The 24784-nt window shown below is 36.8% G+C and overlaps 1 long non-coding RNA gene across 2 annotated transcripts in view; it reads left to right on the top strand.

Moving 5' to 3' along the window:
- Positions 1-24784, top strand: part of LOC136791153 (uncharacterized) — a 169799-nt gene that overhangs the window by 9420 nt on the left and 135595 nt on the right. For both annotated transcript variants that reach the window (XR_010832554.1, XR_010832555.1), the window contains exon 2: positions 12550-12622. This is a non-coding gene — a long non-coding RNA (uncharacterized lncRNA). The remainder of the gene's footprint in view (positions 1-12549; positions 12623-24784) is intronic.

A 24784-nucleotide genomic window follows, 5' to 3' on the forward strand; every position in this document is an offset into this window, starting at 1 on the left:
TTCAATATGTCTGCTTATGTCTGCCCCTTGTAGACATGGATATCTGAAAATAATGCCTTTAAGTAGTGAAGGATGGCTACAAAAGAGTTCTCTTCATGCCACACAACTATGACTTGTCTTGCAAATGTAAAATTTAAGTAAACTGTTTCCACCAAAAAAAACGGAAAGCCGAAGCTACCTGAGGAGTATTTCATTTGCAGTTCCTATTTTCTCCTTTCTCCACCTTTATGTTGATCTCCATTGAAACACAGCTTTAATCCTTCAGATACACTGTAACAGGATATTTTAATGCCCTCTGGATTAGACACTTGTGCTTTGATATTGATCTCTGTGGCTTTAGATAATTGTTAAAGATGTAATCTAATATATTAAGCTAAGTTTGATGCTAGGTAACCCTCTCTGCTTTGAGGATTGATGAATTGCCTTTGATTTCACTAGGAAATTAAGAAAGGTGAGGAGTGACAATGAACCCTATGAAATGTTTTCCTTGTGGAAAAATTATGAAAATACTAATATATTTTCAATATATATAAAAGGATACTTTTTTTTAAGGTTCCTTGCTTTACAATTCTGGTTAGTCAGGATTGAAGTCAAACACAATCAAATAGCTAAAAATCTGGACATACTAGAAGAACTCTAATTGGGACTAAATGAAATGATTTTTAACACGTATTACTCCTAATTCTAACAGTGTTCCTAGTCTTAGAATTCATTGACCCCTGTTAATGTGCAGGTGTGTGTAAAGTGGATTTCCCATCTTTGCAATGCAATTAAAAATGGTTGAAGGCTTTTTGATTTCACTTATAATTCCTTGAGATTCAAAACCTTTCTGTTGGGGCTGTTAAAGAACAGTTGAACAATATGTACTTTAATGTTTTTTTCAGAGCACTGCTTAAGCAGAAAGGCATGAAACAGAAACTGAATGACTGAAAAGAAAAGGCTAGAGTTGTCAACAGATTTCAGTGCACACAGCTATGAAAAGGCATGAGAAAATGCATGCTACAGACACACAAAGGTTGTTCAGAAAAACAGAAAAAAAATAGAGAAAGATTACTAGGTTCACTTCATAGTTTGAGGGGTTTAGGGTGGTCAAGTTGTTTAAAAGGCCAACACTGTGTATCAGTGTTTATTTTCTAACCTAGTTACAGCTGCTGTGGAAAGATATGGAAAACAATCACCAAAGATTTAGGAAGGATGAACAGGATAAAACCTGTAATAGCAGTTGGAATCTTTAAGAGAGGATTTACAGCTGTTTGCAGGAAGGATTGCAGAACAGAAGCAAATAACAAACCTGTATTCTGCACTTTATCTCGGGGTGGCATGCAATAAAACTGCCCTAGAAGAAACTCTGTGAAGATAGCCATCTCCATGGCCATAAATTGAGTACTTAAGGTTACAAGGAACATCTCGAGGTGTAGTCCAGCCTCCCACGCAAACAAGTCTGGTCTCATCAGATTGTTCAGGGACTTGTCCAGTTGTCTTAAACTGTTCACACACACCACTCTTGGCAAACTGTAGTTAATCATTCTCATGTTGTTTAAAAAATAAGAAATTTCCTAATATATAGTCAAAATGATGTGTCTTTCACCACTTCTTCTATGACTGTGTATATCTAGCAAGTCATGGTCATCTTGTCCTTTTCTTTCCTGCAAGGCTGCTTCCTAGGTAGCTGTATACAGATAGATAGAGATATACCTGTATCTGTATTTGACTAGATCATATTAACCTGGGACAGTCTGGCTGTATGAGCTGGGGTGCAAAGAAAGCAGGCTAGAAGGGCACTGAAAATGTGTGTGTGGAGAGATGCAATAGAGCATTTGAACATTGACTCGGAAAGAAAAAGTTCCTTGTGATCCATAACATGCACACAGGAAAGCAGAACCACCTGAAATAAACAAAAGAGTTGAACCTCGAGTAGTGAGATAAATAACCCCAGGTCATGGTTGTGGTGCATTGTTTTGTCAGCTTTATTTTTTATTTGTTATTTTTTTTAACCTTCGTGTGCACTGACCAGAACAGAAATCGTTCCAAGATGTGATACCTGCCCTAAAGCTAGCTGGAAAACACCCCCTAGCTACTGCGATTTCTGTTCTGTGTAATGTCTGTTTGCATGTCCTCACTGCTTAAAATCAAGTCTGACAATAGTTTTGTATCATTTCCTGACACTAAACTTTCTAGGTGCCTCTTTGGCTCCCTTTGTTTGCTGTGAAAACAAAGAAGGCAACGTAGCAAAACTTCAGAAACGCTGAGAACATTGAACTGAATTAGCATCTCCCTGCTGTTCAGTCTCCTGCTTTCAGTCAGTTCAGAACTCCCTTCGTGACTTTTTGTTTCTTTTTGTCTTTGAGTTTAGTAGCAAATAATTAAGGGTTGTGATATTTTCCTTTATCTGCATTTTTAGAAATCAAAGGCTAAGTAAAAGAGGTTTCTCTCGTATTAGTGGGAATGTACTATTCCCCCTTTTTTTCCTTAAAAGGAACAATTTAATTTTATATCAGCTTCTGTTATGTTTTCACAATTTTCCTAATATTTTTTTTCAGGTCATTGTGCTTACCTGGTAATCAAACAGATGATGGACTTAGTTTTAAGAGTGTTTTTTCCAAACAATATGCATCAAACTCAGGAACTCCTGTCAGTCATTTCTTATAGGAGACTTTGTTGTTTTGTCTAGGGTAGCTGTTTCTTTTATTTAATGTTCAATTGCAACGTGTACTTGATTTTGAAATACTTTCCTCAGGGGTGGCTTTGCTCACTGAAATAACATGTTCATGAAATTTACATGACTTTTTAAAAAGAAAAAGGCAATAATAAACATCAGTCTAAAATGCATGTAAGGAGGCAGATTGCTCTAAACATGTCACCGATGGTATACTTCTGATGGAAAGCAAGTCTTGTGCTACAAGCTCAACAGGTTTGTTGTACACAGCATCAGAGCCGTGTTAATTTATTTCTTGTAGAAATGATGAAATTTGGTTCCAAACTTACTAAAAAATTTTGTGAGAATAATAAGTTAGATGTATTCTCTCTGACAATGAGTGTTTCAAACAACCACTTTAGGACAGCCTTTTGTAGAAGTGGTCAAATCTTCCAATACCAAAATTCAGACTTACACTTAGTGTCATGGAATGCATGCTAAAGATGGGTAATGGGATTGGAGTCCGGAGGTACAGCATAGGATGTTTAAGTGACAGGGTCAAAGAATGCAGGATGTTTTTCAAGCCATGAGTTCAGAGAACTGTCATTTCATTCTACTAATAGAAAAACAAAACTGTTTTCCTTTTTAAAAATTTTCTCTTTGTAGCAATGAGGTCTTTTGGAAATAAGGACATGTAATGTCAACACCGCTCTTGTCTATTCCCTCATGTATAATGTTTTTTTCTTGCAAGTGGCCATGTTAGAATGGCAAGGAGCTGACTAAAATGGAGGGCGTTTTATTTTCTTATCTGGTGTGTGCAGAAATGTGTGTGTATATGGGGTGTCTGCATGGGAGAAAAGAGGGAAGTAGAAGGAAGGAAAGGAGTGTGTGTGTCCACACACATTTGGGAGGTTACTTGAAATTAAAAAAAAAAAAAAAAAGAGCTTAAACTAAATGGGTGATTTGCCTGAAACAGGAAATTAAATAAATTAAATATATTCGTGAGAAATATTTACATCTACTTCTGCTGCTGTTGACTCATGAACCAATCCTTTAGAGACTATAATCTATCGGCAAACACTGGCTACATTTTAAGAGGAAAAAATTGTGCTGGCGGAAAAAACAAGCGAGACAGGCTGATCTCAAGAGGGTGAATCAACATACTCACAGCATATTTGGAAGAAAGAAGTATTGACAGATTTGGTAGCAAATGGCAAAAAGAAAGGGTGTTTTACCAATGTATTTGGTGCCAGATATATCTTGTCCCTTGATCTGATAATTTTTTTTTTTTATTTATAGGAAATTAGGTTCTCTGAACTTCATAAACAGTTTTGTGTAAAACTGTGTAGAAAACTGTTGAATAAGATGTGAAAATGAAGGTTGAAATGGCTAAGGAAGTGTTTAAAATGGAGAGTGAGAAGTCCTACTTGTAAGGGAAGCATCAATCTTAACGTGGATCCTCAAGGCCTGTCTTAAGACTGTTCTTTATTATGAAAGAAATGATAGCAAATTAGGAGACAGTGGTAGCATGGAGGACTAGGTGATTGTAATTTGAAGAACTGGGTGGCCTTGATGCGTAGAATGTCACAGGATGTGACAAAATGTGGTAGTGCTATGAAGCTCATGTGCTAATGAGAATTGTTGTAATAAGCTTATCTCTTTTTTCTTTGCAAGATAGGTCTTAAATTGACTCCCGACAAGCTAGTCAGAAGCAACGAATGTGGTGAGGCTGTAGAAAAAGCTTGGGTTTGCTGCAAAGGAGCACACAGATGGTTATAAGATAGGGATGCAGCAGTATCGCAGTCTGTAATGCCCATTGTGGGCTTGGAGTTAACTGCTAGGCTCGTAGATGTTCCTTGGTTTGCTGTTGTTGGTTTTCCTAAGTTATATTTTGCCTAGGTTTATAGGAGCTAGAAGGTTTGGGGAAAAAAATTCCAATACTGGAAAGGGCTTTGGTTTCTACAGACATCCATACTTAATTTACTACCTTAAATCACTGCAAGCAATTTAAAAAGGTAAAACTAACTGCTGTTTCACTTCAGGATTTGAATACTCTAAACTGAATAAGAATATAGTTTAAGCTAGAGGTTTTGGAAAGGACATAGAAACCATGCTTGTTCTTTGATTGAAAAAAAAATAATAAAAAATGAAAAGACTGGAATTTTAAAAGCTTGAAATTGGTAAAGGATTACTACTGTTACGAAGTGCCTGTTACTGGAATAACACGAGAAATTCCTTAGTTGTTTAAAAATAAAATAAAAATCAATGTTGTCCTGTGTATCATCTGTCTTGGGCAGGGGAGTGGGAAAAGAGCAGAATGAATGTACAATATCCTTGACTATTGTAGAGGCATCAGATGCAGTATCAGGTAGAAGATGAAAAATTTTTGATCTTCTTCTCTGGAGATGAGTTACTGCATTGTGGTTGAGAAGTTTCAATGGGAAAAAAACTCTGAAACAAACAGCACGATCAAGTGAGAGGCAAGTTTGCTTTGGGTCTAAGATGGAAAATATGAGAAAAGGAAAGGGTTTTCTATCTCCAAGATGTGCCTTGTTTTTTCTGCACAACAGTCAGATGGAAATATGATAGATTTTCTAGATAAATCCCAGACAACCTAATATTAGATCATTGATAAAAATCCCAAAACCAAACAGTAAACAAAAACTCTAAAGTCCTTATTCTCATTATGTGTGTGCACAAAGGAGTATTATGAACTCTTGACTCCTTGCTTTTCATAATGCTTTTAATACTTGGACTTGTGTGTGTGCTCTAATAGAACAAAATAGTGTATTCCTTAAAAAACGTTTGGGTATCAGCAAAATGTGTCAGGCTCAACATTTCACATCAAAATAGTAACATGTTAAAAAGCGTGGCTACTTGAAAGGAACCTGACTATCCTTCAAGTAAAATAGAATTCTGAAGAAGTTTGTTCTTTTATGCTTTGAAATCTCATGCATCTGTTTCTCAGAAAAAAACAAAATAAAATGAGATCACTGAGGCAATTCGGTAATCAAGTTCTTGGGTTCTGTAGCCATTGTCATTTTCTAAACTTGGAGAAGAGAAAGGAAAGAAGCAAGGCATAAGGTTATTAAGCAAATTGTCCTGGTTCCAGTTAGGACAGAGTTAGTTTTCCTCCTAGTAGCTGGTAGGGTGCTATGTTTTGGATTAGGATGAGAAGAGCGCTGATAACATGCTGATGTTTTAATTGTTGCAGAGCAGTGTTTACACCAAGCCAAGGACTTCTCAGCTTCTCGCTCTGTCCTGCCAGCGAGCAGGCTGGGGGTGCAGCAGGAGCTGGGAGGGGACAGACCCAGGGCAGTTGACCCAAACTGGCCCAAGGGGTATTCCATATCATCTGACGTCATGCTAAACAATATATAGGGGTGGCTGGCCGGGGTGGGGGGCCGGCTGCTTGGGGATAGGCTGGGCATCGGTCAGCGGGTGGTGAGCAATTGCATTGTGCGTCACTTGTTTCGTACACATTATTATTAGTAATACCGTTATCATCATTATTACTATTATTGTTATCATTATTTTCCTGTCTTAATAAACTGTCTTTATCTCAACTCACCGGCTTCACTTTCCCGTTTCTCTCCCCCATCCCAGAGAGGGAGGGGGGAGGGTGAGCGAACGGCTGGGTGGTGTTTAGCTGCTGGCCGGGTTAAACCACAACACAGATCAAGCTCATCCTTATTTAGGCCTTCTTGAAACATAAAAACCAAACCCAAAGAAAGCTAGATTTTAGGTTGCTGTGTTTTTTCACTAATTTACATCATTTTCCATGATTCAGTGCAATTTGATCATATTATCCTAAATCACTCTGCATGTAATACACAATGCTTTATAATTATAATAAAATGCACAGTGGGGTTGTTCCCAAAGGGATTATGTGCACTAGGTGAGCTTTCAATACTTGGCATAGATCTGGTTATCAAATTGATGTCTAGCAGAGATGCTGGGGTTTCTTGGGTTCTTGTACTGAGCTACATGATAATACCTCTGTTTCCATTCCCTGCCTTTTCATGCGTACTTGCTTTGACAGGCATCAGGGGAATCACAAAGGCAGCAGATGGTCTGTGCACAGTTCCCTCAAGCATAAAACAACATTTCTGTACTTGTTGTCAGGACCTCAAATTGCACACTGTTCTATTTGATTATTTTCAAACTCTGGATTGGCCGTAGGGTCTCAGATGAGAAATATTTGCATACCACAAAGTGGGAGCAAGGGCTGAATTAAACTGGCAAGCAACTGGATTGAAACTAAACTCTAAGTAGAAGTTCTATGCGCTTATTTTTTAACCAGGTTTGATTTTATTAACTTCAACGAAAGCAATGACCTCTACAAAAATTTAAAAAGTTCAAGATTTGTATGCTGTATGTGTATGTAGGTTTTCCCCTGTTTCTCCCTCACTCATCAAATATACTGAAGTTACATTATTATGATGCATTATAAATAGCACTAGGGCGGGGGAGACAACCTGTACTAAGTAGATTTAAAATAAATATTCAGATATAGGATAAAGAATATAAATTCCAAATGCATTTCTTATCATTAATGGTATTCTGTTGCAATTCAAGTAACTGTAATGTATTGTTGAATGCAATGCCATTAAAAAAAAATCAGCTTGCTGTGCAGAAATTTTCCCCAGACACATTAGATAATGTCAAATTTAAATCTATATGTGAGTCTACAGAGATATGCATGCAGATGGAGCTGTGGAAAGCCAAAGGAAAGATTTTCATGTGCCCACTGGGCTCAAACAAATTTGTTTAATCTATTTTCCTGCTAGCTTCAGTTCTCAAGAACTTGAACTGCTTGCACATTCAAAGTTGCTTTGAAAGTGTTCAACATATAGAAAATGGAAATGCAGCCTGAGCAAAAGGACTGTTGTATTAAGGGAGGAAGAAGGGGATGAAGAAAATGGTTTGCAAATGATAGGAACAATTATGTCATAAGGCTGTGCAGAAACCAAGGTACAAGTTCATTATCACATGAAATTGATCTCATACTGAAAGATTTTTCTCAAAGCATGAATCCTTACTCGGTCAGAGCTTCCTCTTGGAGCCATCCTCTCCTTTCTGCATGGGGAAATTACAGCATGGTTTTATTCTTCATTGGAATGAGTACATTAGAGCAACTTGAATACCTTTTCTATTATTTTGTTAGCAGAGGAGAGGGTAAAGACTTGGATTTCAGATTGCTACCTTGAATTGTATGCCATAGCTGTATTATTGGTCATTGAGTGTTAACTGGTGTTAAAGGAAATTTCTTATATTTTGGTAATTTTCTCTAGATTGCAATGTACTGAGGATATTGAAGAAACGCTTAAGCTGAGATTCACCAGGGTCCTTTCAAGGGCTTTCTGAACTGCCATTGTCACCTTTGAATGTTTAGATGGAATTCATGAATATAAACAGTTAGGATGTGCAATGCTTCAGTAGGTGCATATAGACAACATGCTAGTGTGTCCAAGCGCTGATGAGAATTGCCTGAGTTTATACCCAGACAGTTGAAAACAGTTTCTTTTTTTTTTTTTTTTGTAAAGATATTTTAGGGGTATTTTTTAAAAGTAATTAAAACAAACAACCCACTGATCTCTTAGAAGGGGACTATGAAAGGTACAAAAAGCTTCAAGCACGACATTGCTAGTCGGTCGAGGGAAGTGATTGTCCCGCTCTACTCTGTGCTGGTCCAGCCTCACCTCGAGTACTGTGTGCAGTTCTGGGCGTGAAACTGTTGGAGAGTGTCCAGAGGAGAGTGACGAAGATGGTGAAGGGCCTAGAGGGGAAGACATATGAGGAGCGGCTGAGGTCACTGGGCCTGTTCAGCCTGGAGAAGAAGAGGCTGAGGGGGGACCTCATCACAGTCTACAACTTCCTCGCGAGGCGGAGTGGAGAGGCAGGTGACCTATTCTCCGTTATCACCAGTGACAGGACCCGTGGGAACGGTGTCAAGCTGAGGCAGGGGAAGTTTAGACTGGACATCAGGAAGAGGTTCTTCACCGAGAAAGCGGTTGCACACTGGAACAGGCTCCCCAGTGAAGTAGTCACTGCACCGAGCCTGTCTGAATTTAAGAAGAGATTGGACTGTGCACTTAGCCACATGGTCTAAACTTTTGGGCAGACCTGTGCGGTGCCAGGAGTTGGACTTGATGATCCTTATGGGTCCTTTCCAATTTGGGATATTCTATGAAAATACAAAAAAGATACTTATGTCGGTCACTTTTGATATGATTTTTACAAGCCATCGTGAATGTTATTTCGTTGGATTCTTCCTTATGTATTCAGCATATCAGCATAGCAGGCTGTAAATACGAGCGTACTCAAAATAAGTGATGCAGTAAGTTTTGCAAATAAATGAATAAATTTGATCCGCGGAGCTGCATCCCACTTGTGTTTACAATGTGTGAATGTTACAGTGAATATGACCGAGCAGGAATACTTGCAGCAACAACAAAATCTAAGCAAACGTTGAGATGGAATTTAAAAACACATTTAGAATGAAAATTATTCTGTGGTGTTTGTACAGCCAGGACATATGGTATGTTACTGTTTTTTCTCTAATGCTCACTTAGAATCAATGACATGACTCAATTTGAACAGTGAATCTCTTAAGTACTGGAGATATTTCATGATAAACCTCTATCCTCCTGAAGATGGAAACATTGCTTTACAAAAGAGTTTGTATCTTGTGAAGCTCAAATACAAGTTTTTGTTTAATACTGAAAGACCACAATACCTGAACTTGGTTGTTTCAAAAGAACAGTTAGTTTTGTCTGTTCACTCAGCTGTAACTCATAGCAAGCTGCTAGTAAGGACTCTGTAGGCTAAGGTCTATTTCTCTAATAAAAAGGCATTTGAACTTGTATCACAAGAGAATGTGATAAACAGAGATCAAATTCACCAAATTAGTTACTATGAATCTGCATGTAAATCTTCATTAAATGGCTTGTAGATGTAATTTTGAAAATCCTTATAATATGGTCTTAATTCCCACTGCTAACCTATACAAGGTGTGGGTAAGTGAACAAGTACCTGCCTTCATTATGAATTTGGGTGTAATTTTCAACACTGAGAAAAATGCATTTTTTTTTCTGTTCACCTCTTGTAAGTTCCCTCTTGATCTAGTCATCAAAGAATAAGGAAACTGTGGTAAACCCCAAACGCTGTGCTTGTGATGCAACTACACTTACTAATTTGTGTGCATTGTGTTCCACTAGATTTCCTGTAAAAATAAACCCCAGGTGCTAATAGGGCGGATGGAATAGGAATATGTGCACATGTAGTTGCTTTTATTCAACAAATCTGAATACAAGTTCAGCAACTGGAAAGCTGTCTTTGGAGCAGCTTTCTGTGGATGGTTGCTGGAAAAGATTGGGAATGTTGTGGTTAGTGTTTGGTTTTGAGAGTTATTTTTAGTCTGTACTGGTAATCTCTGTTCAAAAGATGCATCTGTGTATGTGGAGCTGCTCCAGAGTGAGCTGGGCTGGGCTTGGGCTGGGGCTCACAGCTTCTACATGCTTTGTAATAGTCTGACAGATGTGGGGCTTTCAGGACTCTCATGATTTGCAGATGAACTTGGAGTATAAAACAGTGCAAGCGGGACATTTTGCATGAGTGCTAGTACACTTCCCTGCTTCTCCACTTATTTCAGTGAACACAAAGCTGATTATTAAAAATAGTTTTGCTATTACAGATCATATTAGGTCGTGAGCTGTTCATTGACAGATATTGGTAGGCAATGGTTTTATGTTAGAACAATCCATATTCTAACATTTTTAATTACAGAGAAAACAAACAGCCTTCCACAGAGTTCAACTCTTTACTAGCTCCCAGATTTACAATGCTTAAGTTAAAAGCAAACAAAACAAAAACAAAAACTCAAGTGGAGGACCTTACATGTTTAAATGTTTGGCAACAGTGCTGTAAGATACACGGGCAGTGTCAATGTGACTGATTTTTGTGTTGTTTTTTGGCTGCAGATGAGCTCTAGGTTGGTCCTACAGATGGGCCTTCTGTAGCTGGAGCGTACAGGGTTGTTCCTGAGTCTTATTTTTTCTGTTTCATCCAAAATAAATTGGATGAATTCAGTGTACCTGCAGTTTAAAATATTAATGTAAAATGCCTTATGAAATCAGAAGCAGGTCATTTGTGTACAGAGTAGGTTTGAACTGGTGTTTGTCTTATCTTTGTCTTATCTTTGTGTTATCTTTCATGTTAGAAGTTTCCAAGTATATTGTGCATGTATTTATTAACTCAGATTTTGGCTGGTAGAACTTTACTTAAGCTTTCTATATATTCTTTGTAATGGAGATGATTTCTTTTTACCCTTACATTATACTCTTACTATGTATCTTAATATGGTTCTTGTGAATTTTTTCATATATTGCTGCTGCTTTAAAACTGTTGGAAATTTAAGTAATTTTCACCTAAGTCTTTAAGTGTTCATTCTTGCCAGGTGCTTGTATTAAAAATTAAATGAAAACAAACAAAAAAACCCACAGAAACCACAGTAAACACCAGAAAGTTATCAGAACTACTGACCTTCTGTTTCACTGTATCATCAGTCATGTTTTCAAGATTTATAGTTTCTGCTGTGCTTTGCTACTTGAACTTTTTTCTTTCTTCTTGGTTATTTTGATATATTTGGTACAAAAGTGTGATGCTAAGGTGAATGCCTGTTGGAAAGGGATGGGAACATAGACAATTGGTGTCAATAGCAAAGGACCGGGAACCCATATAAACATTGAGAAGACCAAAACTATTTTTCCTACTTGGAATGCAAATTTTCCTTGCTTGCTTAAAGAGATACTCATGTTACCTAGCCTTTTCAGTATAGCACTATCAAAAAGTGAGCAGAAAGCTCTTAGGTAAATGTTCTAAAATATGACTGAAGACATAATACTAGCTAGTAGTAATTCTCTAATTGGGTCAGCATTCTCTTCTTCTTTTGGCATCTGCTAAATGATAGTCAGATCTGTAGGAAAAAAAAAGGCAAAAAGGCAGTTATTTTATACAAGTAGTGGGATATTTGTGGTCTGTTAATATAGCAACAGACTGAGCGTTAAAATGAGCTGTGTTCCTTACATGACTAAATTTTTAGGTAAGGTTTGATTTCTTTAATAGAGTAAATGGAGAGTGGGGAGGGAGATTGGGTAATGTCAGATTGAAATGTCTATGTGTATGTAGGGCATATATGAGAATTATTTTCTTGCTCCCTCTCAAAAGGATAAGTATGTACCACATACCTGCATGCTACGCACTCACGATGTACAAAAGTCCAGACAAATGCAAACAAGGTTTTACACAACAATTTACACCACAAGGTAACACATGAAGATGAATTCCAGGTGAATTACATCTCCAGCACTTAGCAACTAAGACTGCTGAATGTGCTACTGGAGAAATAATTTTATTCCTGTTGTGGTATAACCCAGTTGGCATCTAAGCACTACACACCTGTTTGTTCTCCCCCACAGTGGGATGGGGAAAAGAACTGGGGGGAAAAAATGTGAAGCTTGTGGGTTGAGATAAAGACAGTTTATTAGGACAGAAAAGAACTGCTAATATTGCCAGTGCTGGCTTACTTGGTCCTAAGTTAGCTGGCTCATGGGGAAGAGCTGTATCTGAATTGCAGTGGGAGTCATGGGAAAGTTGTAGGGTGGTAAATGTTTTTTTACAGTAATGATTTCTTCAGTGTTTGTAGGATCTGCGAGGTTTATGTTGTCAGACCCATTAAACTGATAGACCTCTCTGGTTGGAACCATTAGACTCTGAGAGTCCCAGATGACGAATGAGAGAGGTCACTGTACTGACCGAGCACTAATAATGTTACCTGCTTCAGGCTTATAGGGGAGAATTGCAGGAACCAGAAAGTTAAAGCATGCTAGTATTCCTATTTCTGTCCGTTGCAGGTGTTTTTGCAGACTTGACAGCCCTTTAAAAAAGCCAGAAAGCTGATTTGCACCCATCTCCCCCAACAACCTGGTAAGTGTATGTGGTTGTGTTTTATTATAAAATAAGATTTCATTATTTGCCTTACTAATTATTTAGCCAGGAAAAGAACCAGCCTTAATAGATAAATTTTATTGCTAATATAATTGTTCTTCTAAAGGAATTTGTCTGATAAATTATCTTTGTAACTTTCATCTAATGAAGATGTAATGATGAAATTGAATGTAGTAATCCGAGAGGAGGAAGACAATTTGCCTAATGTGGTCCTTTTAAAATGATTCTTGGACTTGTTGGCAATGGCATTTTGAGTATTTCCTAGGTAAAATGTGTGGTAGTAGGGTGACAGCATGGCATAGTATGTAGTAGTGTTATAAAAAAAAAAAAAAAAAAAAAAACATTTTTTAAATTGAAGGAGAGACTGGAAATAATACAAACATGCTGAAATATCAAAGTTTGTCATTTATCTGACTGCTATGGAGAAAAGCACCTAACATCCCATAATAGTGTTGTTAGTGGCTGCTCTGTATAGAGTTTCTACAGGGAAAATTACCTGTAATATTCAATATTGGACTAGAACTTTGTCACCTAAATCAGTTAGAAGTTTGCTTTGTCTGTCTCTGTGGTAGCAGGAGTTTGCTGTGGCTGTTCCCCTGCAAACAAAACCTGGTACTGGTGAAAATTTGGTAAAATAAAGTAAAAAAAGAGTATGTTGTTCTGGTTCAAGAGAAGAAGGTGCGGGGAAATGAAATAAGCTTCATACAGTCCTTCTGAAAAATGTCTTCTACTGGTAGTGCAAATGCTTTTACCTTGAGGTATGACCATTGCCATGAGCAGTTTTCTGAAACGTTTCTTATGTGAGGTGCCTAGTGTCACTGGCAGTGGAAATAAAATGTGTTTTTAAATATTATTAAAATAGAAATTGCTAGAATAATTCTTCGAAAACATCTTTTTCCACCCTAATTTTCTAATTTTACCAGTCAGATGTATTATATTCCTTTACGTTCTTAGTCTTTTTATTAATGCTGAAAAAGCATTTGAAAGCTTTCTCTATTGTTCAATAATTGTTAGTATTCTTCAAATGTCACAGTCTGTGCAAGAAGCAAGGAAAGGAATAGCTTAACTGTAGATAACTGGTCTAACACCTGGCAACATATTTTTCTCATTCAGTGTGTCCTTCACATACTTTGCTCATTTTTGTTCGTATTATGCTGCTAAGTTGTGAAGCTTCTGTAGGAGATGGTGTTCAGCTACTGTGGTCATGCTCCCTTTTATGTTTGTTTGTTTTTTTTTTTTTGTTTAAAGTAACCTGGTTGCATAGTATCGGAGCAATTTTATCCTAGTATTTGGGACTTCTTTTTAAAATACGTCAGATACTAAGTTGTGTGTCAGCCACAGGAAAATGAGTGTCTTTGCAACTGAGTGTTAAATGGTGTTTGTGTGGAGGAGAATTTCTGCTCTTTCTACTCAAACATTTTTTTTTCTTTTTTTTTTTTTGGTGTGTTTGTGTGTGTGTGTGTGGTGTCTTTCTTACCAGTATTCTAATTTTTTCTTTTCCTAAACTTGTTTTCTAAATTGAGATTTAAAATAAAGTTGACTCTTCTAAAGTTAAATGAGAGTTAATGCCATAATAAAGATAATTAGTACAGTGGAAGCTGCTTTTCTTGATGAGTTGAGTGTTTGTTTTCATAAAAACATATCATTCATAAAGAAGTGAGGTAATATCTAACATAATGTAGCTGTCTGTTCCCAGAGCTCTGAGTACAGTCTCTAAATGGCAACAAAATCAGTCAATACCACTTAAGAGTATGCTGAAAAACAAAAACAAAAAAAAACACACACAAAAAAACAACCAACCAACCAAAAAAAAAAAAACCACAAAAAAAACAACTGAAGCTAAGAAGTATAAAAATAACTGCAATAAAAGTATCTGCAACTCACACATAATCAATGCACACAAATTGTTTAGCACCTCAGACATTTCTTCTGGAGATGGACAGTTGGTGTCTAGGTTATTTGACTGATGCTGCAAAAGTCTTTGGTGGTCTTGAGAATGTCTCCAGCATGCCCTAAAAGTGGATTTGGAACACATTTGGACTCCAGTTTCCTGATCTGTCAGCAGCTTGATACTTTACAGGTTAGTTTGTGGCTAAGATCTGCAGTAAGCTGTGCCTGCATGTGTACGTACGTGTATTCTACCATGAAACTGTGTTGCTCTAAGCTATAATTGTACTGCTATGAGCAGGCAGACTGGTTAATGTTGCTGGCCATCAATTTTCTAGATATGGTCCTTCCATCCTACCTTCTAGTTCTGCTCCAAAACGCCTTGTCTGAGGGGAGTTTCTGCATTGAGTTGTTGCTAATTGGTGACAACTTTTCACTAGGCTTCATCTCAGCTTTTTTTTTTTTTTCTCTCTTGACCTACAAGGCTGTATGGATTTTGATATTTATATGTATATATAAAATGTATATGTATACACTGTGTATATATACATTTCTCTTGCAAATCATATTGCAGTTAATTTGGTTGCATTAAACATATGGATTAAGGTTTCCAGGTGTCTTTGTTTCATCTTTTTTTGCATGAAGATAATTCTCAGAAAATTGCTCTCTCTGGGCCACATCAAAGAAAAAGCTTTATACTTAAAAAGAGAAATAGGGACTAATTGCCAAAGATACAGCCTGCAATCTATCAGCTAAACATCTCTTTCTAATGAATTTTCACAGTGCTTCTATGCCAGTGTTAAAGTTAATGGCTTAATTATCTACTATCAAATAAATATGAGTATTCTAAGTGGCTGCTAAAGTCTTTTGTCTTACAATTTTTTAAATGTTGATAACACTTGAGTGTCAAATAATGTTGCTGAGTATATGCTTGCTACCATGATATAGCTGTTGGAGAAAGTAATTCTCCAATATAGAAGATAACAATGATTATGATCTAATATGGAGAAATTATCTGTGAAAAGCTATTAAAGGCAGAGCTGCTTTTCATTTTCTTACAATTACCTTTTTAGGACACAACTTTCTGATCATCCTCATGGTAACAAAAATAGGTTGTATTAAAAACTGTTCATAATATTATGTCTAAAGCTGTTAAAATATTAAACTGATAACCTTTGCAGACTCACAGTTGCCCATTTTTTCTCTTTATGATTATTTCAAGCTCTTTTTCCTTCCATCAGCCTATGTAGAGGCTCTTTGACAAGGTGGTCACTTTGTCACAGCAGTGAAATACCTGTGCAAATCTACCTTAACTGGATGTATTTGTATAATTTTGGCTTTCTAAAAATTAGTCAATAGACCTCCATAATTTGTATTGGAATGTTTTGACCCAGCCTTTGAAAGTATGGCAAACTTAGTGACAAATGATGGAAAGGGCCGTGATCACCTGAGCCCTGCTGTGCAACACTTATGCCAGGCTAGTTTGCTGGAATATTTTAGTCATAATAACGTACTGTGATTATTTTTAACACAAACATCTTGTCAGATAAAGACAGATTTAAGATGACTAAAAGTAGGTTAAAAGTCCTGCAATTCATTCATCTCAATTCTGATATTTAACTTAAAGCATTTGAGGCCTTCCAGTGGGTAGGAAGCTAAGCACTCTGTCTCAGTAAAATGAACTTCTGATGGTAATAAAAAGAAAACGGAATTCAGATCATCTCCATTTGAGAGTGGTGGAGTTGAATATCTCTTTTGGATGTTAGTGTGACTTTGAAAAATGATAGTCTAGTGGGAGTTTCCAGTCTGTGGCTTGTGGACTGTTAACAGGACAATCAGTGGCCATCACAATTGACTATCTGTATTAAATTACCACTGAATGATGTAACGAATGTAATTTTGTTAGCCTGAACATTAGTTGTGAAGATGCCCTATTTGTTATCTAATAAGAAGAAATTGAAGCCTGAGCCAAGTCCTTAGAGAATATCTGAAGGCTGCAAAAAGACAGCAATTTGGTTTTCAAGCAGAAAAGCTCTTTCCTGTTACCAGCAGCGAGGCTGCTAGACCAACAAAAATTGCAGCAGGACAGTCATATGTAGTGAAAGAAGGAAATGTAGAATTTGCTACAGAACTCATATGTTTTGATGCTTTTTCCCACTATTTTAAAGATTTATTTTCTGGTAGGCATGTTACAGAGCCTACTGTTAAGTAAAACAATTGCAAATGGATCTCTTAGCTTTTTAGAATTACAACCTAAGGAAAATTTCAGCAATCAATTGCTACACCCATCAAAAGAGGTTAAAAGACAAGAGAATCAATGACTGGGTACAATTACTGTCCGTGTTTTAGAATAAAACACGCTGCTGTTCGCCTATTTCTCCACTTACTTTAAATGTTCAATGTTGTTTGTCTGGCGTATAGATTCATCAGACTATACCATACTAATATGTGATTTTAAAGTGGAATTTTCCTGCATCCAAGGTATTTATTAGGCTATTCAGAAACCTCTGCTAGTCTTTGAAGCAGTGGCGTGTAGCTGCAGTGTGAGCTCTGGGTTCTGGTGTCCTAGCTGCTCGGTGGCTTGGGTCTGGTTTTAAGGGGTGCAGGAGTGATGGACTTGAGTGCCTGTTTTCCCTATCTGTATTTGGGGGCTGGGGAGGGTAACTTTTGTTGTAAACAATTTACTTTGTTCAACATAACTAAATCACTAAGCATCAAAGAGAATTGACCAAAGAAAAAATACTTGATGAACAAGGATTAATATTTCATTCATTTTTAAATATACCAATACATGACTTAGCTTAGATGCAAACTATCTCAGATGATATAGTGGTGTGACAGGACAGGTGATTTGTCAGAATAGACAAAACCGGTCACATTGGCCTCATCCTTCATCCGTATTCCAATATGACAGCCTTTTATTTACTTATAACTAGACCATTCAGTCCCTTCCATGGCATGCTTTAGTGTATTCAAATCTTAGTTAATTAAACAACTTAACGGGAGGGGAAAAAAAAAAAGTGCGCAAGTCTGGAACAAATTAATCTGACCTATAATGAGAGAGGTCAAATAAAGTGCTTTGCTTATTAAAGGTAAATAGTGACCATAGACAATCTGTTACTCTAGTTTGGTGGTGAAGATTTCTGAGAATGTCATAACTTCAAAATGCATTTATTGTACCTGGGGAGACTAAAGAATGTGTACATCAGTGGAGTAGTGGTACCTGATTCTTTGTGTGGTCATTGTCCACGTGGAAAAACATGAATTGGAAACTTAAAAAAAAAAAAAAAAAAAAACCAAACTATTTTAGCATATGTAACAACAACAACAAAACAACATATATATATATATACACACATATAAATTGACATGTCTTAAAGATTTTAGTCATGCTGACAGTAAGAGGCATGAACTCCATAATGAAGTTGTCTAGTAATTTGGAAGTTCTTAAAAGAAATACATTAAACTGTTTGTGCATCACATTTCAGCTGATAGCAAATCGATGCCATCAGAGAACATGGGGTTTTAAATTAACAAATATAATTGCAGCCTCACTGTTGAAGTGGAATGGTGTTTACAGCAGTAACAATTTATATAAGAAGTGTAATAAGTGAGATACATTTGTTAGCATGTTATATCAATGGACAGTAGGCTGTAGTTGCATGGTTACATTAGGTATTTCATTTATTCTGATGGCATTAGTTTCACGTGTACTGCTCAGATTTAATTTATATTCCCTATTCATAAGATTAAAAAACAAACAAACAAAAACTTTAATAGCTGTGAAGAAAAGAGAATATGTTGTTTGAACTCAATGAGAAATACTTTGGCTATTATCCCTATAACATCTACATCAGAAAACCTGCTCTAAATGTGTTCATGTATGACATCTTGGAGCAGGTTCCTAAGATCTTTCTAAGCCCAACAGTTCTAGAATTGCAAGTTCCAAAGACTTGAGGCTAATTGGTATTAATGAATTACTATTCATTAATAGTAAGAATGTATTTAAGAGCACCTCAGCATATGTGTAGGTTGCTGCTGTTTAAAAAAAAAAAAAAAAAGAAAAGAAAAAGCTGAAACCAAAAGCTGAAGGTTGTCACTGGCTATCAAATATTATATTAGCTCTAACACTGAATTTGTCAGATGGAGTGAATTAACAGGAAATAGTAGTGAAATAACAGGAAAATATTTTTGTATGGGTTAAAGCAGCAAAAATAGCTATGTGAACTATTAAGAGAATGTGATATGTCTCACACTAGCACAAGATCTTGCTAGCAAGTCTAGAGGAAAGAATTTGCTGCTCTTTTCTGAAAAGACCATAAGATAGATAAAACAAACATCATTTCACCTGAATCACTCACTAAAGGAACAGGCTTTGAACGTTGTCTAATCTAAGTAGCCAGGTATGTTTTAGTTTGTTGTTCATCTCCCAGGAAAGAGAAATCATGTTCTCATTATTTATGTGTTAACTCAATTTTTTTACGCTTAGACTGCTGCTAAACTGGCCACTTTCTGCTGCAGCACTTACTGATGCTCTTTTAATGAAATATTATGAGAACATTCCATGCGGTCTTCCTTTCAGACGGGTTGCAGAACTGTATCAGTCCTAGGAGATGCCCTCAGGTTGGTGTTCTGGAGAAGAAAGCCAAATGAAGGGCAACAATTAAGTGTGGGCTGTGTGAATAATGTATGTTATGTTCATAGGTGTGGTCACATACTTTGCATAAGTTGCTCTTGTCCTTAGGTTGTTTATACAGCAGTAAAATGAGATTTGTTTTTCTCAGTTGCAATGACACACATCTGATAGGAAGTCCTTGATGCAGATTTGCAGGTAATCAAATTCATATGTTAAAGAAAATGCTTTTTTATTTCACTGTACTCTTCGGAATTGTTTACCAAATAAAATTGCTAGATAAAATCCAAAGGAACTAGCAATAGAGCCATGCCTATTTCTTATGTAGATTCATATGCAACAGTCCGGTGGTGTAGATGCATTTCTGGCTTCCCTTTTCTTTTACTGTACTCCTATTCTCCCTTCTGTCTTCCTAGAGGTAAAGTTCATTTTGATGATAAACGCAATGTATGATATACTCTCAAAATCAACACAGATTTTCTACATACACTGAGCCTCTTTACTATTGAAGCCTTTTGACAACATCAGAAGTACAAATAACACCATTAAAATGTGACACAAGGCATACGTTCAGATGCGTTCTTTGTCTTGGAAAATGTTAAGCACAGGTTGAGGTAGAAGAGATGGAGAGGTTTCACTTAATTAAACTGACTGTGAATATGGACCAGTTTGTGTCCTCTCCCCATTTTTTCCTCATACCTATTGCAAAGCAAACTGAGCATCTAAGAATGGAATGTTCAGCAGTATTTTCTTCATATCCTTTTAGCCTGTTCTCATAAAAGCAAAGGGCTGATAACTCAGGTAAAGCTATCATAGAGCTACTTTGAATGCTTACCATAAGCTATAGCCACATTTTGGCTTACACCTATAAATATTGTCTATGAAAGTTATCCAAATCCTGATTATCGTTACAACTTAGCAAATTAGACATAATGATATTAATCCTTGTTTGTGGTTGCAAAATTTAATTTGGACTGGTTTTCTGGTGTTGTTGAGACAGATATTCCCAAACTATGAAATCATTTACAATATGAAAATAAGTCATAAAACAAAGAAAAAAGCAGCCCACCGCTACAATTCTCTGCTTGAAACCGACAAAATAGTTCTCCTGATTCCTTGTTCAAGTGCTTAGTTCAAGGTGAATGTTTGTGCCCATGTGGTTGTGAATGGCTTATCAATAACTTGAGTGATGTGCAGGCTCGAACAAGGTAAGTAGGTATATACAGCAGGACCTTGGTGATAGCATTAATTTGCTGCAAGTGGTTTCAGTTCCTGAGGGTTCCCTGCTCTTGACAGAATAGCTCTGGCTGCAACAGTATGAATGCATCTAAAACTTGTACGTGCCACTAAAGCTACAGCAGAAGCACAAAATAAAGCAGGTAGCATAAAGTACATCATGGGGGAGTAGCACTGTGTCCTCAATTCTAGAAGGCAAGGAGAAAGGGGAAGGCATGAAATGAGGCAGAAGAAGGGACTGATGTATACTGGTCATGAGTGGGAAAGGCTGGGAGCATGAGAGCAGGCCTTCTGCTTCAAGGAGGTGGTGTATGTGCTTGCAAGGTGTAGGCATTGAGGAGGTCAGGTGCCTGCATTGTTCAGGATCTGTCGTGGTACTGCTGTTGTTGGTGCTGGCAACTTCACCGGGATCTGAGCAAATCTGATGCCAAGAAAACCAGTAAAACCTTCTGAACTTCTAATTGAACAATGAGTTAGCTTAAAATTATTTATTTTATATTTCTTAAGATCCTGTTAAAAGTACAAAAAATCTCAGAATACCTTTGGAAAGTATGTAGTTCCTCAGAACAGATTAAAAAAATGCTTTTCAAACTTTTTTTTTTTTTTGGTGAACTGAGGACACAAAAACTAAAAAATCATTGTGCTGAAATTCTAAAGATATTTGTCTCTGCATAATTAGTCAATCTCACTAGGAAAGCCCTTCAGAAGTTGTGTATTCATCCCTCTTCCACCTTTTTCATTTTTTTAAAATGTACTAACATGGTTACACCTTTGTTTCCAGAATTCATACCATGCGTCTTAGTGGAGAAACAATTATAAACAAAAGCAAGTGACACAAGAGAATCTTCGGCTATTGCAGCACCAAAACTATCTAGTCAATAGACCTGAAGACAGTGTGGGTGTTGGCAGGACTGACATCCAATAGTTCGGTTTAAATGCAATGTAATTAAAGCAAGCCTTCATCCCACCTAAAAAGACTAAAGGAATTAACGTTTAGTGGTGGTGTGCTTTTCTAGATCCAAATTTCAATAAGTTTACAGCACTGTTAACCCATATTCAGTTAAGTAATTAAAGGAAAAGAATACTGCAGTGGATAGACCCTGGAAGATAGTTTTCTTTTAGTATATTCCTTGCATTTCCCATGAGACAGATTACAGATGATGATACTAGGAGTAGTTGTGTACTTTACATGGTATCAAGTTGTAACAATTTTTTCAGATTCCATGGTTTTGTCAGGAATGGTAATCCCAGAGTTTTGACCTTTTCTACTTATGTTCCATTGGTAAAATTTAATATAAATTTAGATTCCGGCAGAGTTGATGATACCAAATTTGTACTTCAATGTATTGTCTGACTAAGTTAGTATATAACCTGGGCAGAGAACTCTAAGAAGCCCCAGTCTTTAAGTAGTATATTAAGTTTTGCCTTAGGAATTGTCAATCTGCTACTTGAATAGCTGACAGTTCTTAAAATTATTATCCATAATAATACAAAAGTGATCTGTAGCACAGATAAGATCCTCTGATATTATGTGGTAAAGGAAAATACTACTTTACTGTGTTCAAGATCATTTGATATGAGAATAAGAGAGCTCTCACCTCTATAATGCTAATTTATAGTCATCTGTGAAAAAATAGAAAGTCATCACGGACATTAAGTGTAGCATATGGTTCTCTATAATAAAATTCATGTTGTGCTCTACCCTTTAGCCTCCACCATATGGTTTTGATGTAATTTGTAGCTATTTGTTATACCAGATGAGTTTTTTTAAAAAAAACTTACATAGTTATTTACTACTGAAATTCCACAAAAACTACTGTGCTTCCTCCCACACTGTTATTGATCAACTCGTAAATCAAATTTGTTGATCAATTGTATTTCACTCAGTCTACAGAACATCTTCAATAGATTTTGGATTTACAAGGTAGCTATTAAAGGGTTCAGTTAAGTGTTCTATTTTAACTGTAAGAACAACTGTATTCCTTCCGAAGATATGCTCCTTTACTTGAAAATCCCTACTTATCTTGGTTATTTATGGAGAAATTTATATCCTGGAGCACTGTGGATAGACTATCAAAAAGCAATAGTAGAGCAAATAGGCATATAGTTGAACTAATAAGTGTGAATGTGATGTAGGAAATCTTGGGTATGATGATTCTGATAGATTGAAGGATAACTTTAATGTGTAGTGTTTCTGTTTGGTAGTACTACTAAATATTTTATAGATGAACCATATGGATGTTGTGTGTAAATATGTATGTGTGTCTCTCCTCAGAGTTGAAGCATCAGAGATGTCTCCCTAAGTCTTTGAATGTAGTTCATATAATATTTATACATTTTACCTATCTTTATTTGAAAGCATGGGTTCAAGTGAATCATTCAGTTCTGCAATGCAAGAGGTGGTATTTGAATATTGTTTTGTTTAAGACTTGCCTTACGTAGGCCAAAATGGGATTTGATTGGTCCAACCAAACTTATGTTTACAAAATATAACAATTAGTTTTTTTTTTCCTCTCAGCAAGGGGTGCTGTTACTGACACCTTCTCCAGTCTTTAGAGAATGTGCATATTCATGAATGTTCTGTTTTTCTGGACTTAAATTCATTTTGCTTTTCTCTTGGTGAAAGATTAAAGTGGGAATGTATCCTGGTATATTGAGCTTTACTTGGAGAGAACTTGTGGAAGAGTAACACTGGAAAAAATGCTTTTTATGAGTATGTAAAAATTAGGATGTTTACTTAAAGTGTATGTGAAGATATGAATAGTTTGACTTGGTCAAGATACTTTTGAAAACCTCATATGGTTGTGGTTTCTGAGGTTCTTTTTCTCACTCCTGCTGCACCAGAGATGCTGTGAGAGTCAGTCTTCTTATAGCACTAATGTGGAAAACGAAAAGTGAATAAGCTTGAGGGGAAAACAGAACCCTTACAGAATAAGCAAAGCAATGATACATGAGTCCTGACAGTTGTATCCTAAATCACCTCGCTCCATCAAGCTGCTAGAATACTGAGCCGCGGATGCACTGCTGGCTGCCACGCTACAAGGTCTTTGTACTTTGCAGGCATGGATTTTTCACAAGACTTGAAGGATTCCCTGTCCCTAAAACCTCTGTCCATGTGACCAAACTTTGGATTTGACCAGCAAGTTCAACATGTAGTGGGGAGACAGATGGACAGATGGCACAAGTGTTTCCTTAGGAAAAGGGGCTGAACAGTAAGCAGCTGATAACTGTTGAGAAACAAACCCCGAAATTGGAGGAAGTCTAGCTGCTGCAAACAGCTGCACATTTTCAAGGAGACTCTTGAGTCTTTACCTTGGTTAAGTCATGGGACAATTCAGTGATGTTATAAAATATCTGTAGTGCTGATTGTCTCCTATATGTATTGCTCTTGCAGAGCCTGATGAGATTGTACAGTATGTGGTGCGTGGTGATCTTGTCAATTACTTAATTTCAAGATGGCTGTACATCAATATTTATTAGATTTTCATCAGTTTGCAAGATGTACAATTAGTTCAATATGCTCTTTTATAGCGACTCAGTATGACGACCTAAAATGCAGACCTTTTGCAGAAAGACTTGCTGAATCCAGAGTTTTATCCTCTTATTAGGTAAGCAGATTGTTATTGGGCCTTCTAAATGTCTGTAATTTCTAGGGATAGTGCAAGATGGTGCAATAGCTCTTCTTCTCACTGTAAAGCAAATGGGTCAAAACTATGTATATATGGAACTGGAAATCTTAAATACATGCATTCTAGTTTTACTATAACTTTAAAGGAGTTTAATAACCCCCAAACTGCCTTATGAACTAGAAAGATTTGCTCTACTGTCTATAACAGTAAGTGCATTCTGAAAGTGTTTATATGGCTTGATGTGTCTTGTTACTTCAGGTATCTTGTATTCAGGGTATTTTATTTTGTGTAAATGTGTATGGAGGTGCTTTTAGATGAATAAGTTTATATAAACTAAAAAGAGAAAAATCTTGGTCCGGTGTAAATCTGTTTGTGTTGCTAGCTGCTTTTACTGAGCTGCACAACTACATACAGCATACTGCTGGCCACATCTTCTTCCATGTATGCCAGGGAGATGATATGTAATTACATTATCCCAGGTCCACCTTGTTTCACAGGATTAGTTTACTATGGTTTTGGTCATCTTGTTTTAGCCTTTCTGTACACATTGGGAGCTGACTTCATATTTAAAACAAGAATGTTAATGACCACTTCTAACTGCACGGCTATTGTAGATTTGGAGTTCAGTGCAGCGCTTTGAGCAGATGGCCAGAGCACTGAGCATTGAAGGTTGCGGTCCTAAGGCCAGCAATGATATCTTGGGTGCCTGCAGCCAAATGACATCTTTATACTTCGTATATGGGTTTATAAAATGTG

Source organism: Anser cygnoides, chromosome 6 (genome assembly GCF_040182565.1).
Source record: "Anser cygnoides isolate HZ-2024a breed goose chromosome 6, Taihu_goose_T2T_genome, whole genome shotgun sequence".
NCBI classification, from domain to species: Eukaryota; Metazoa; Chordata; class Aves; order Anseriformes; family Anatidae; genus Anser; species Anser cygnoides.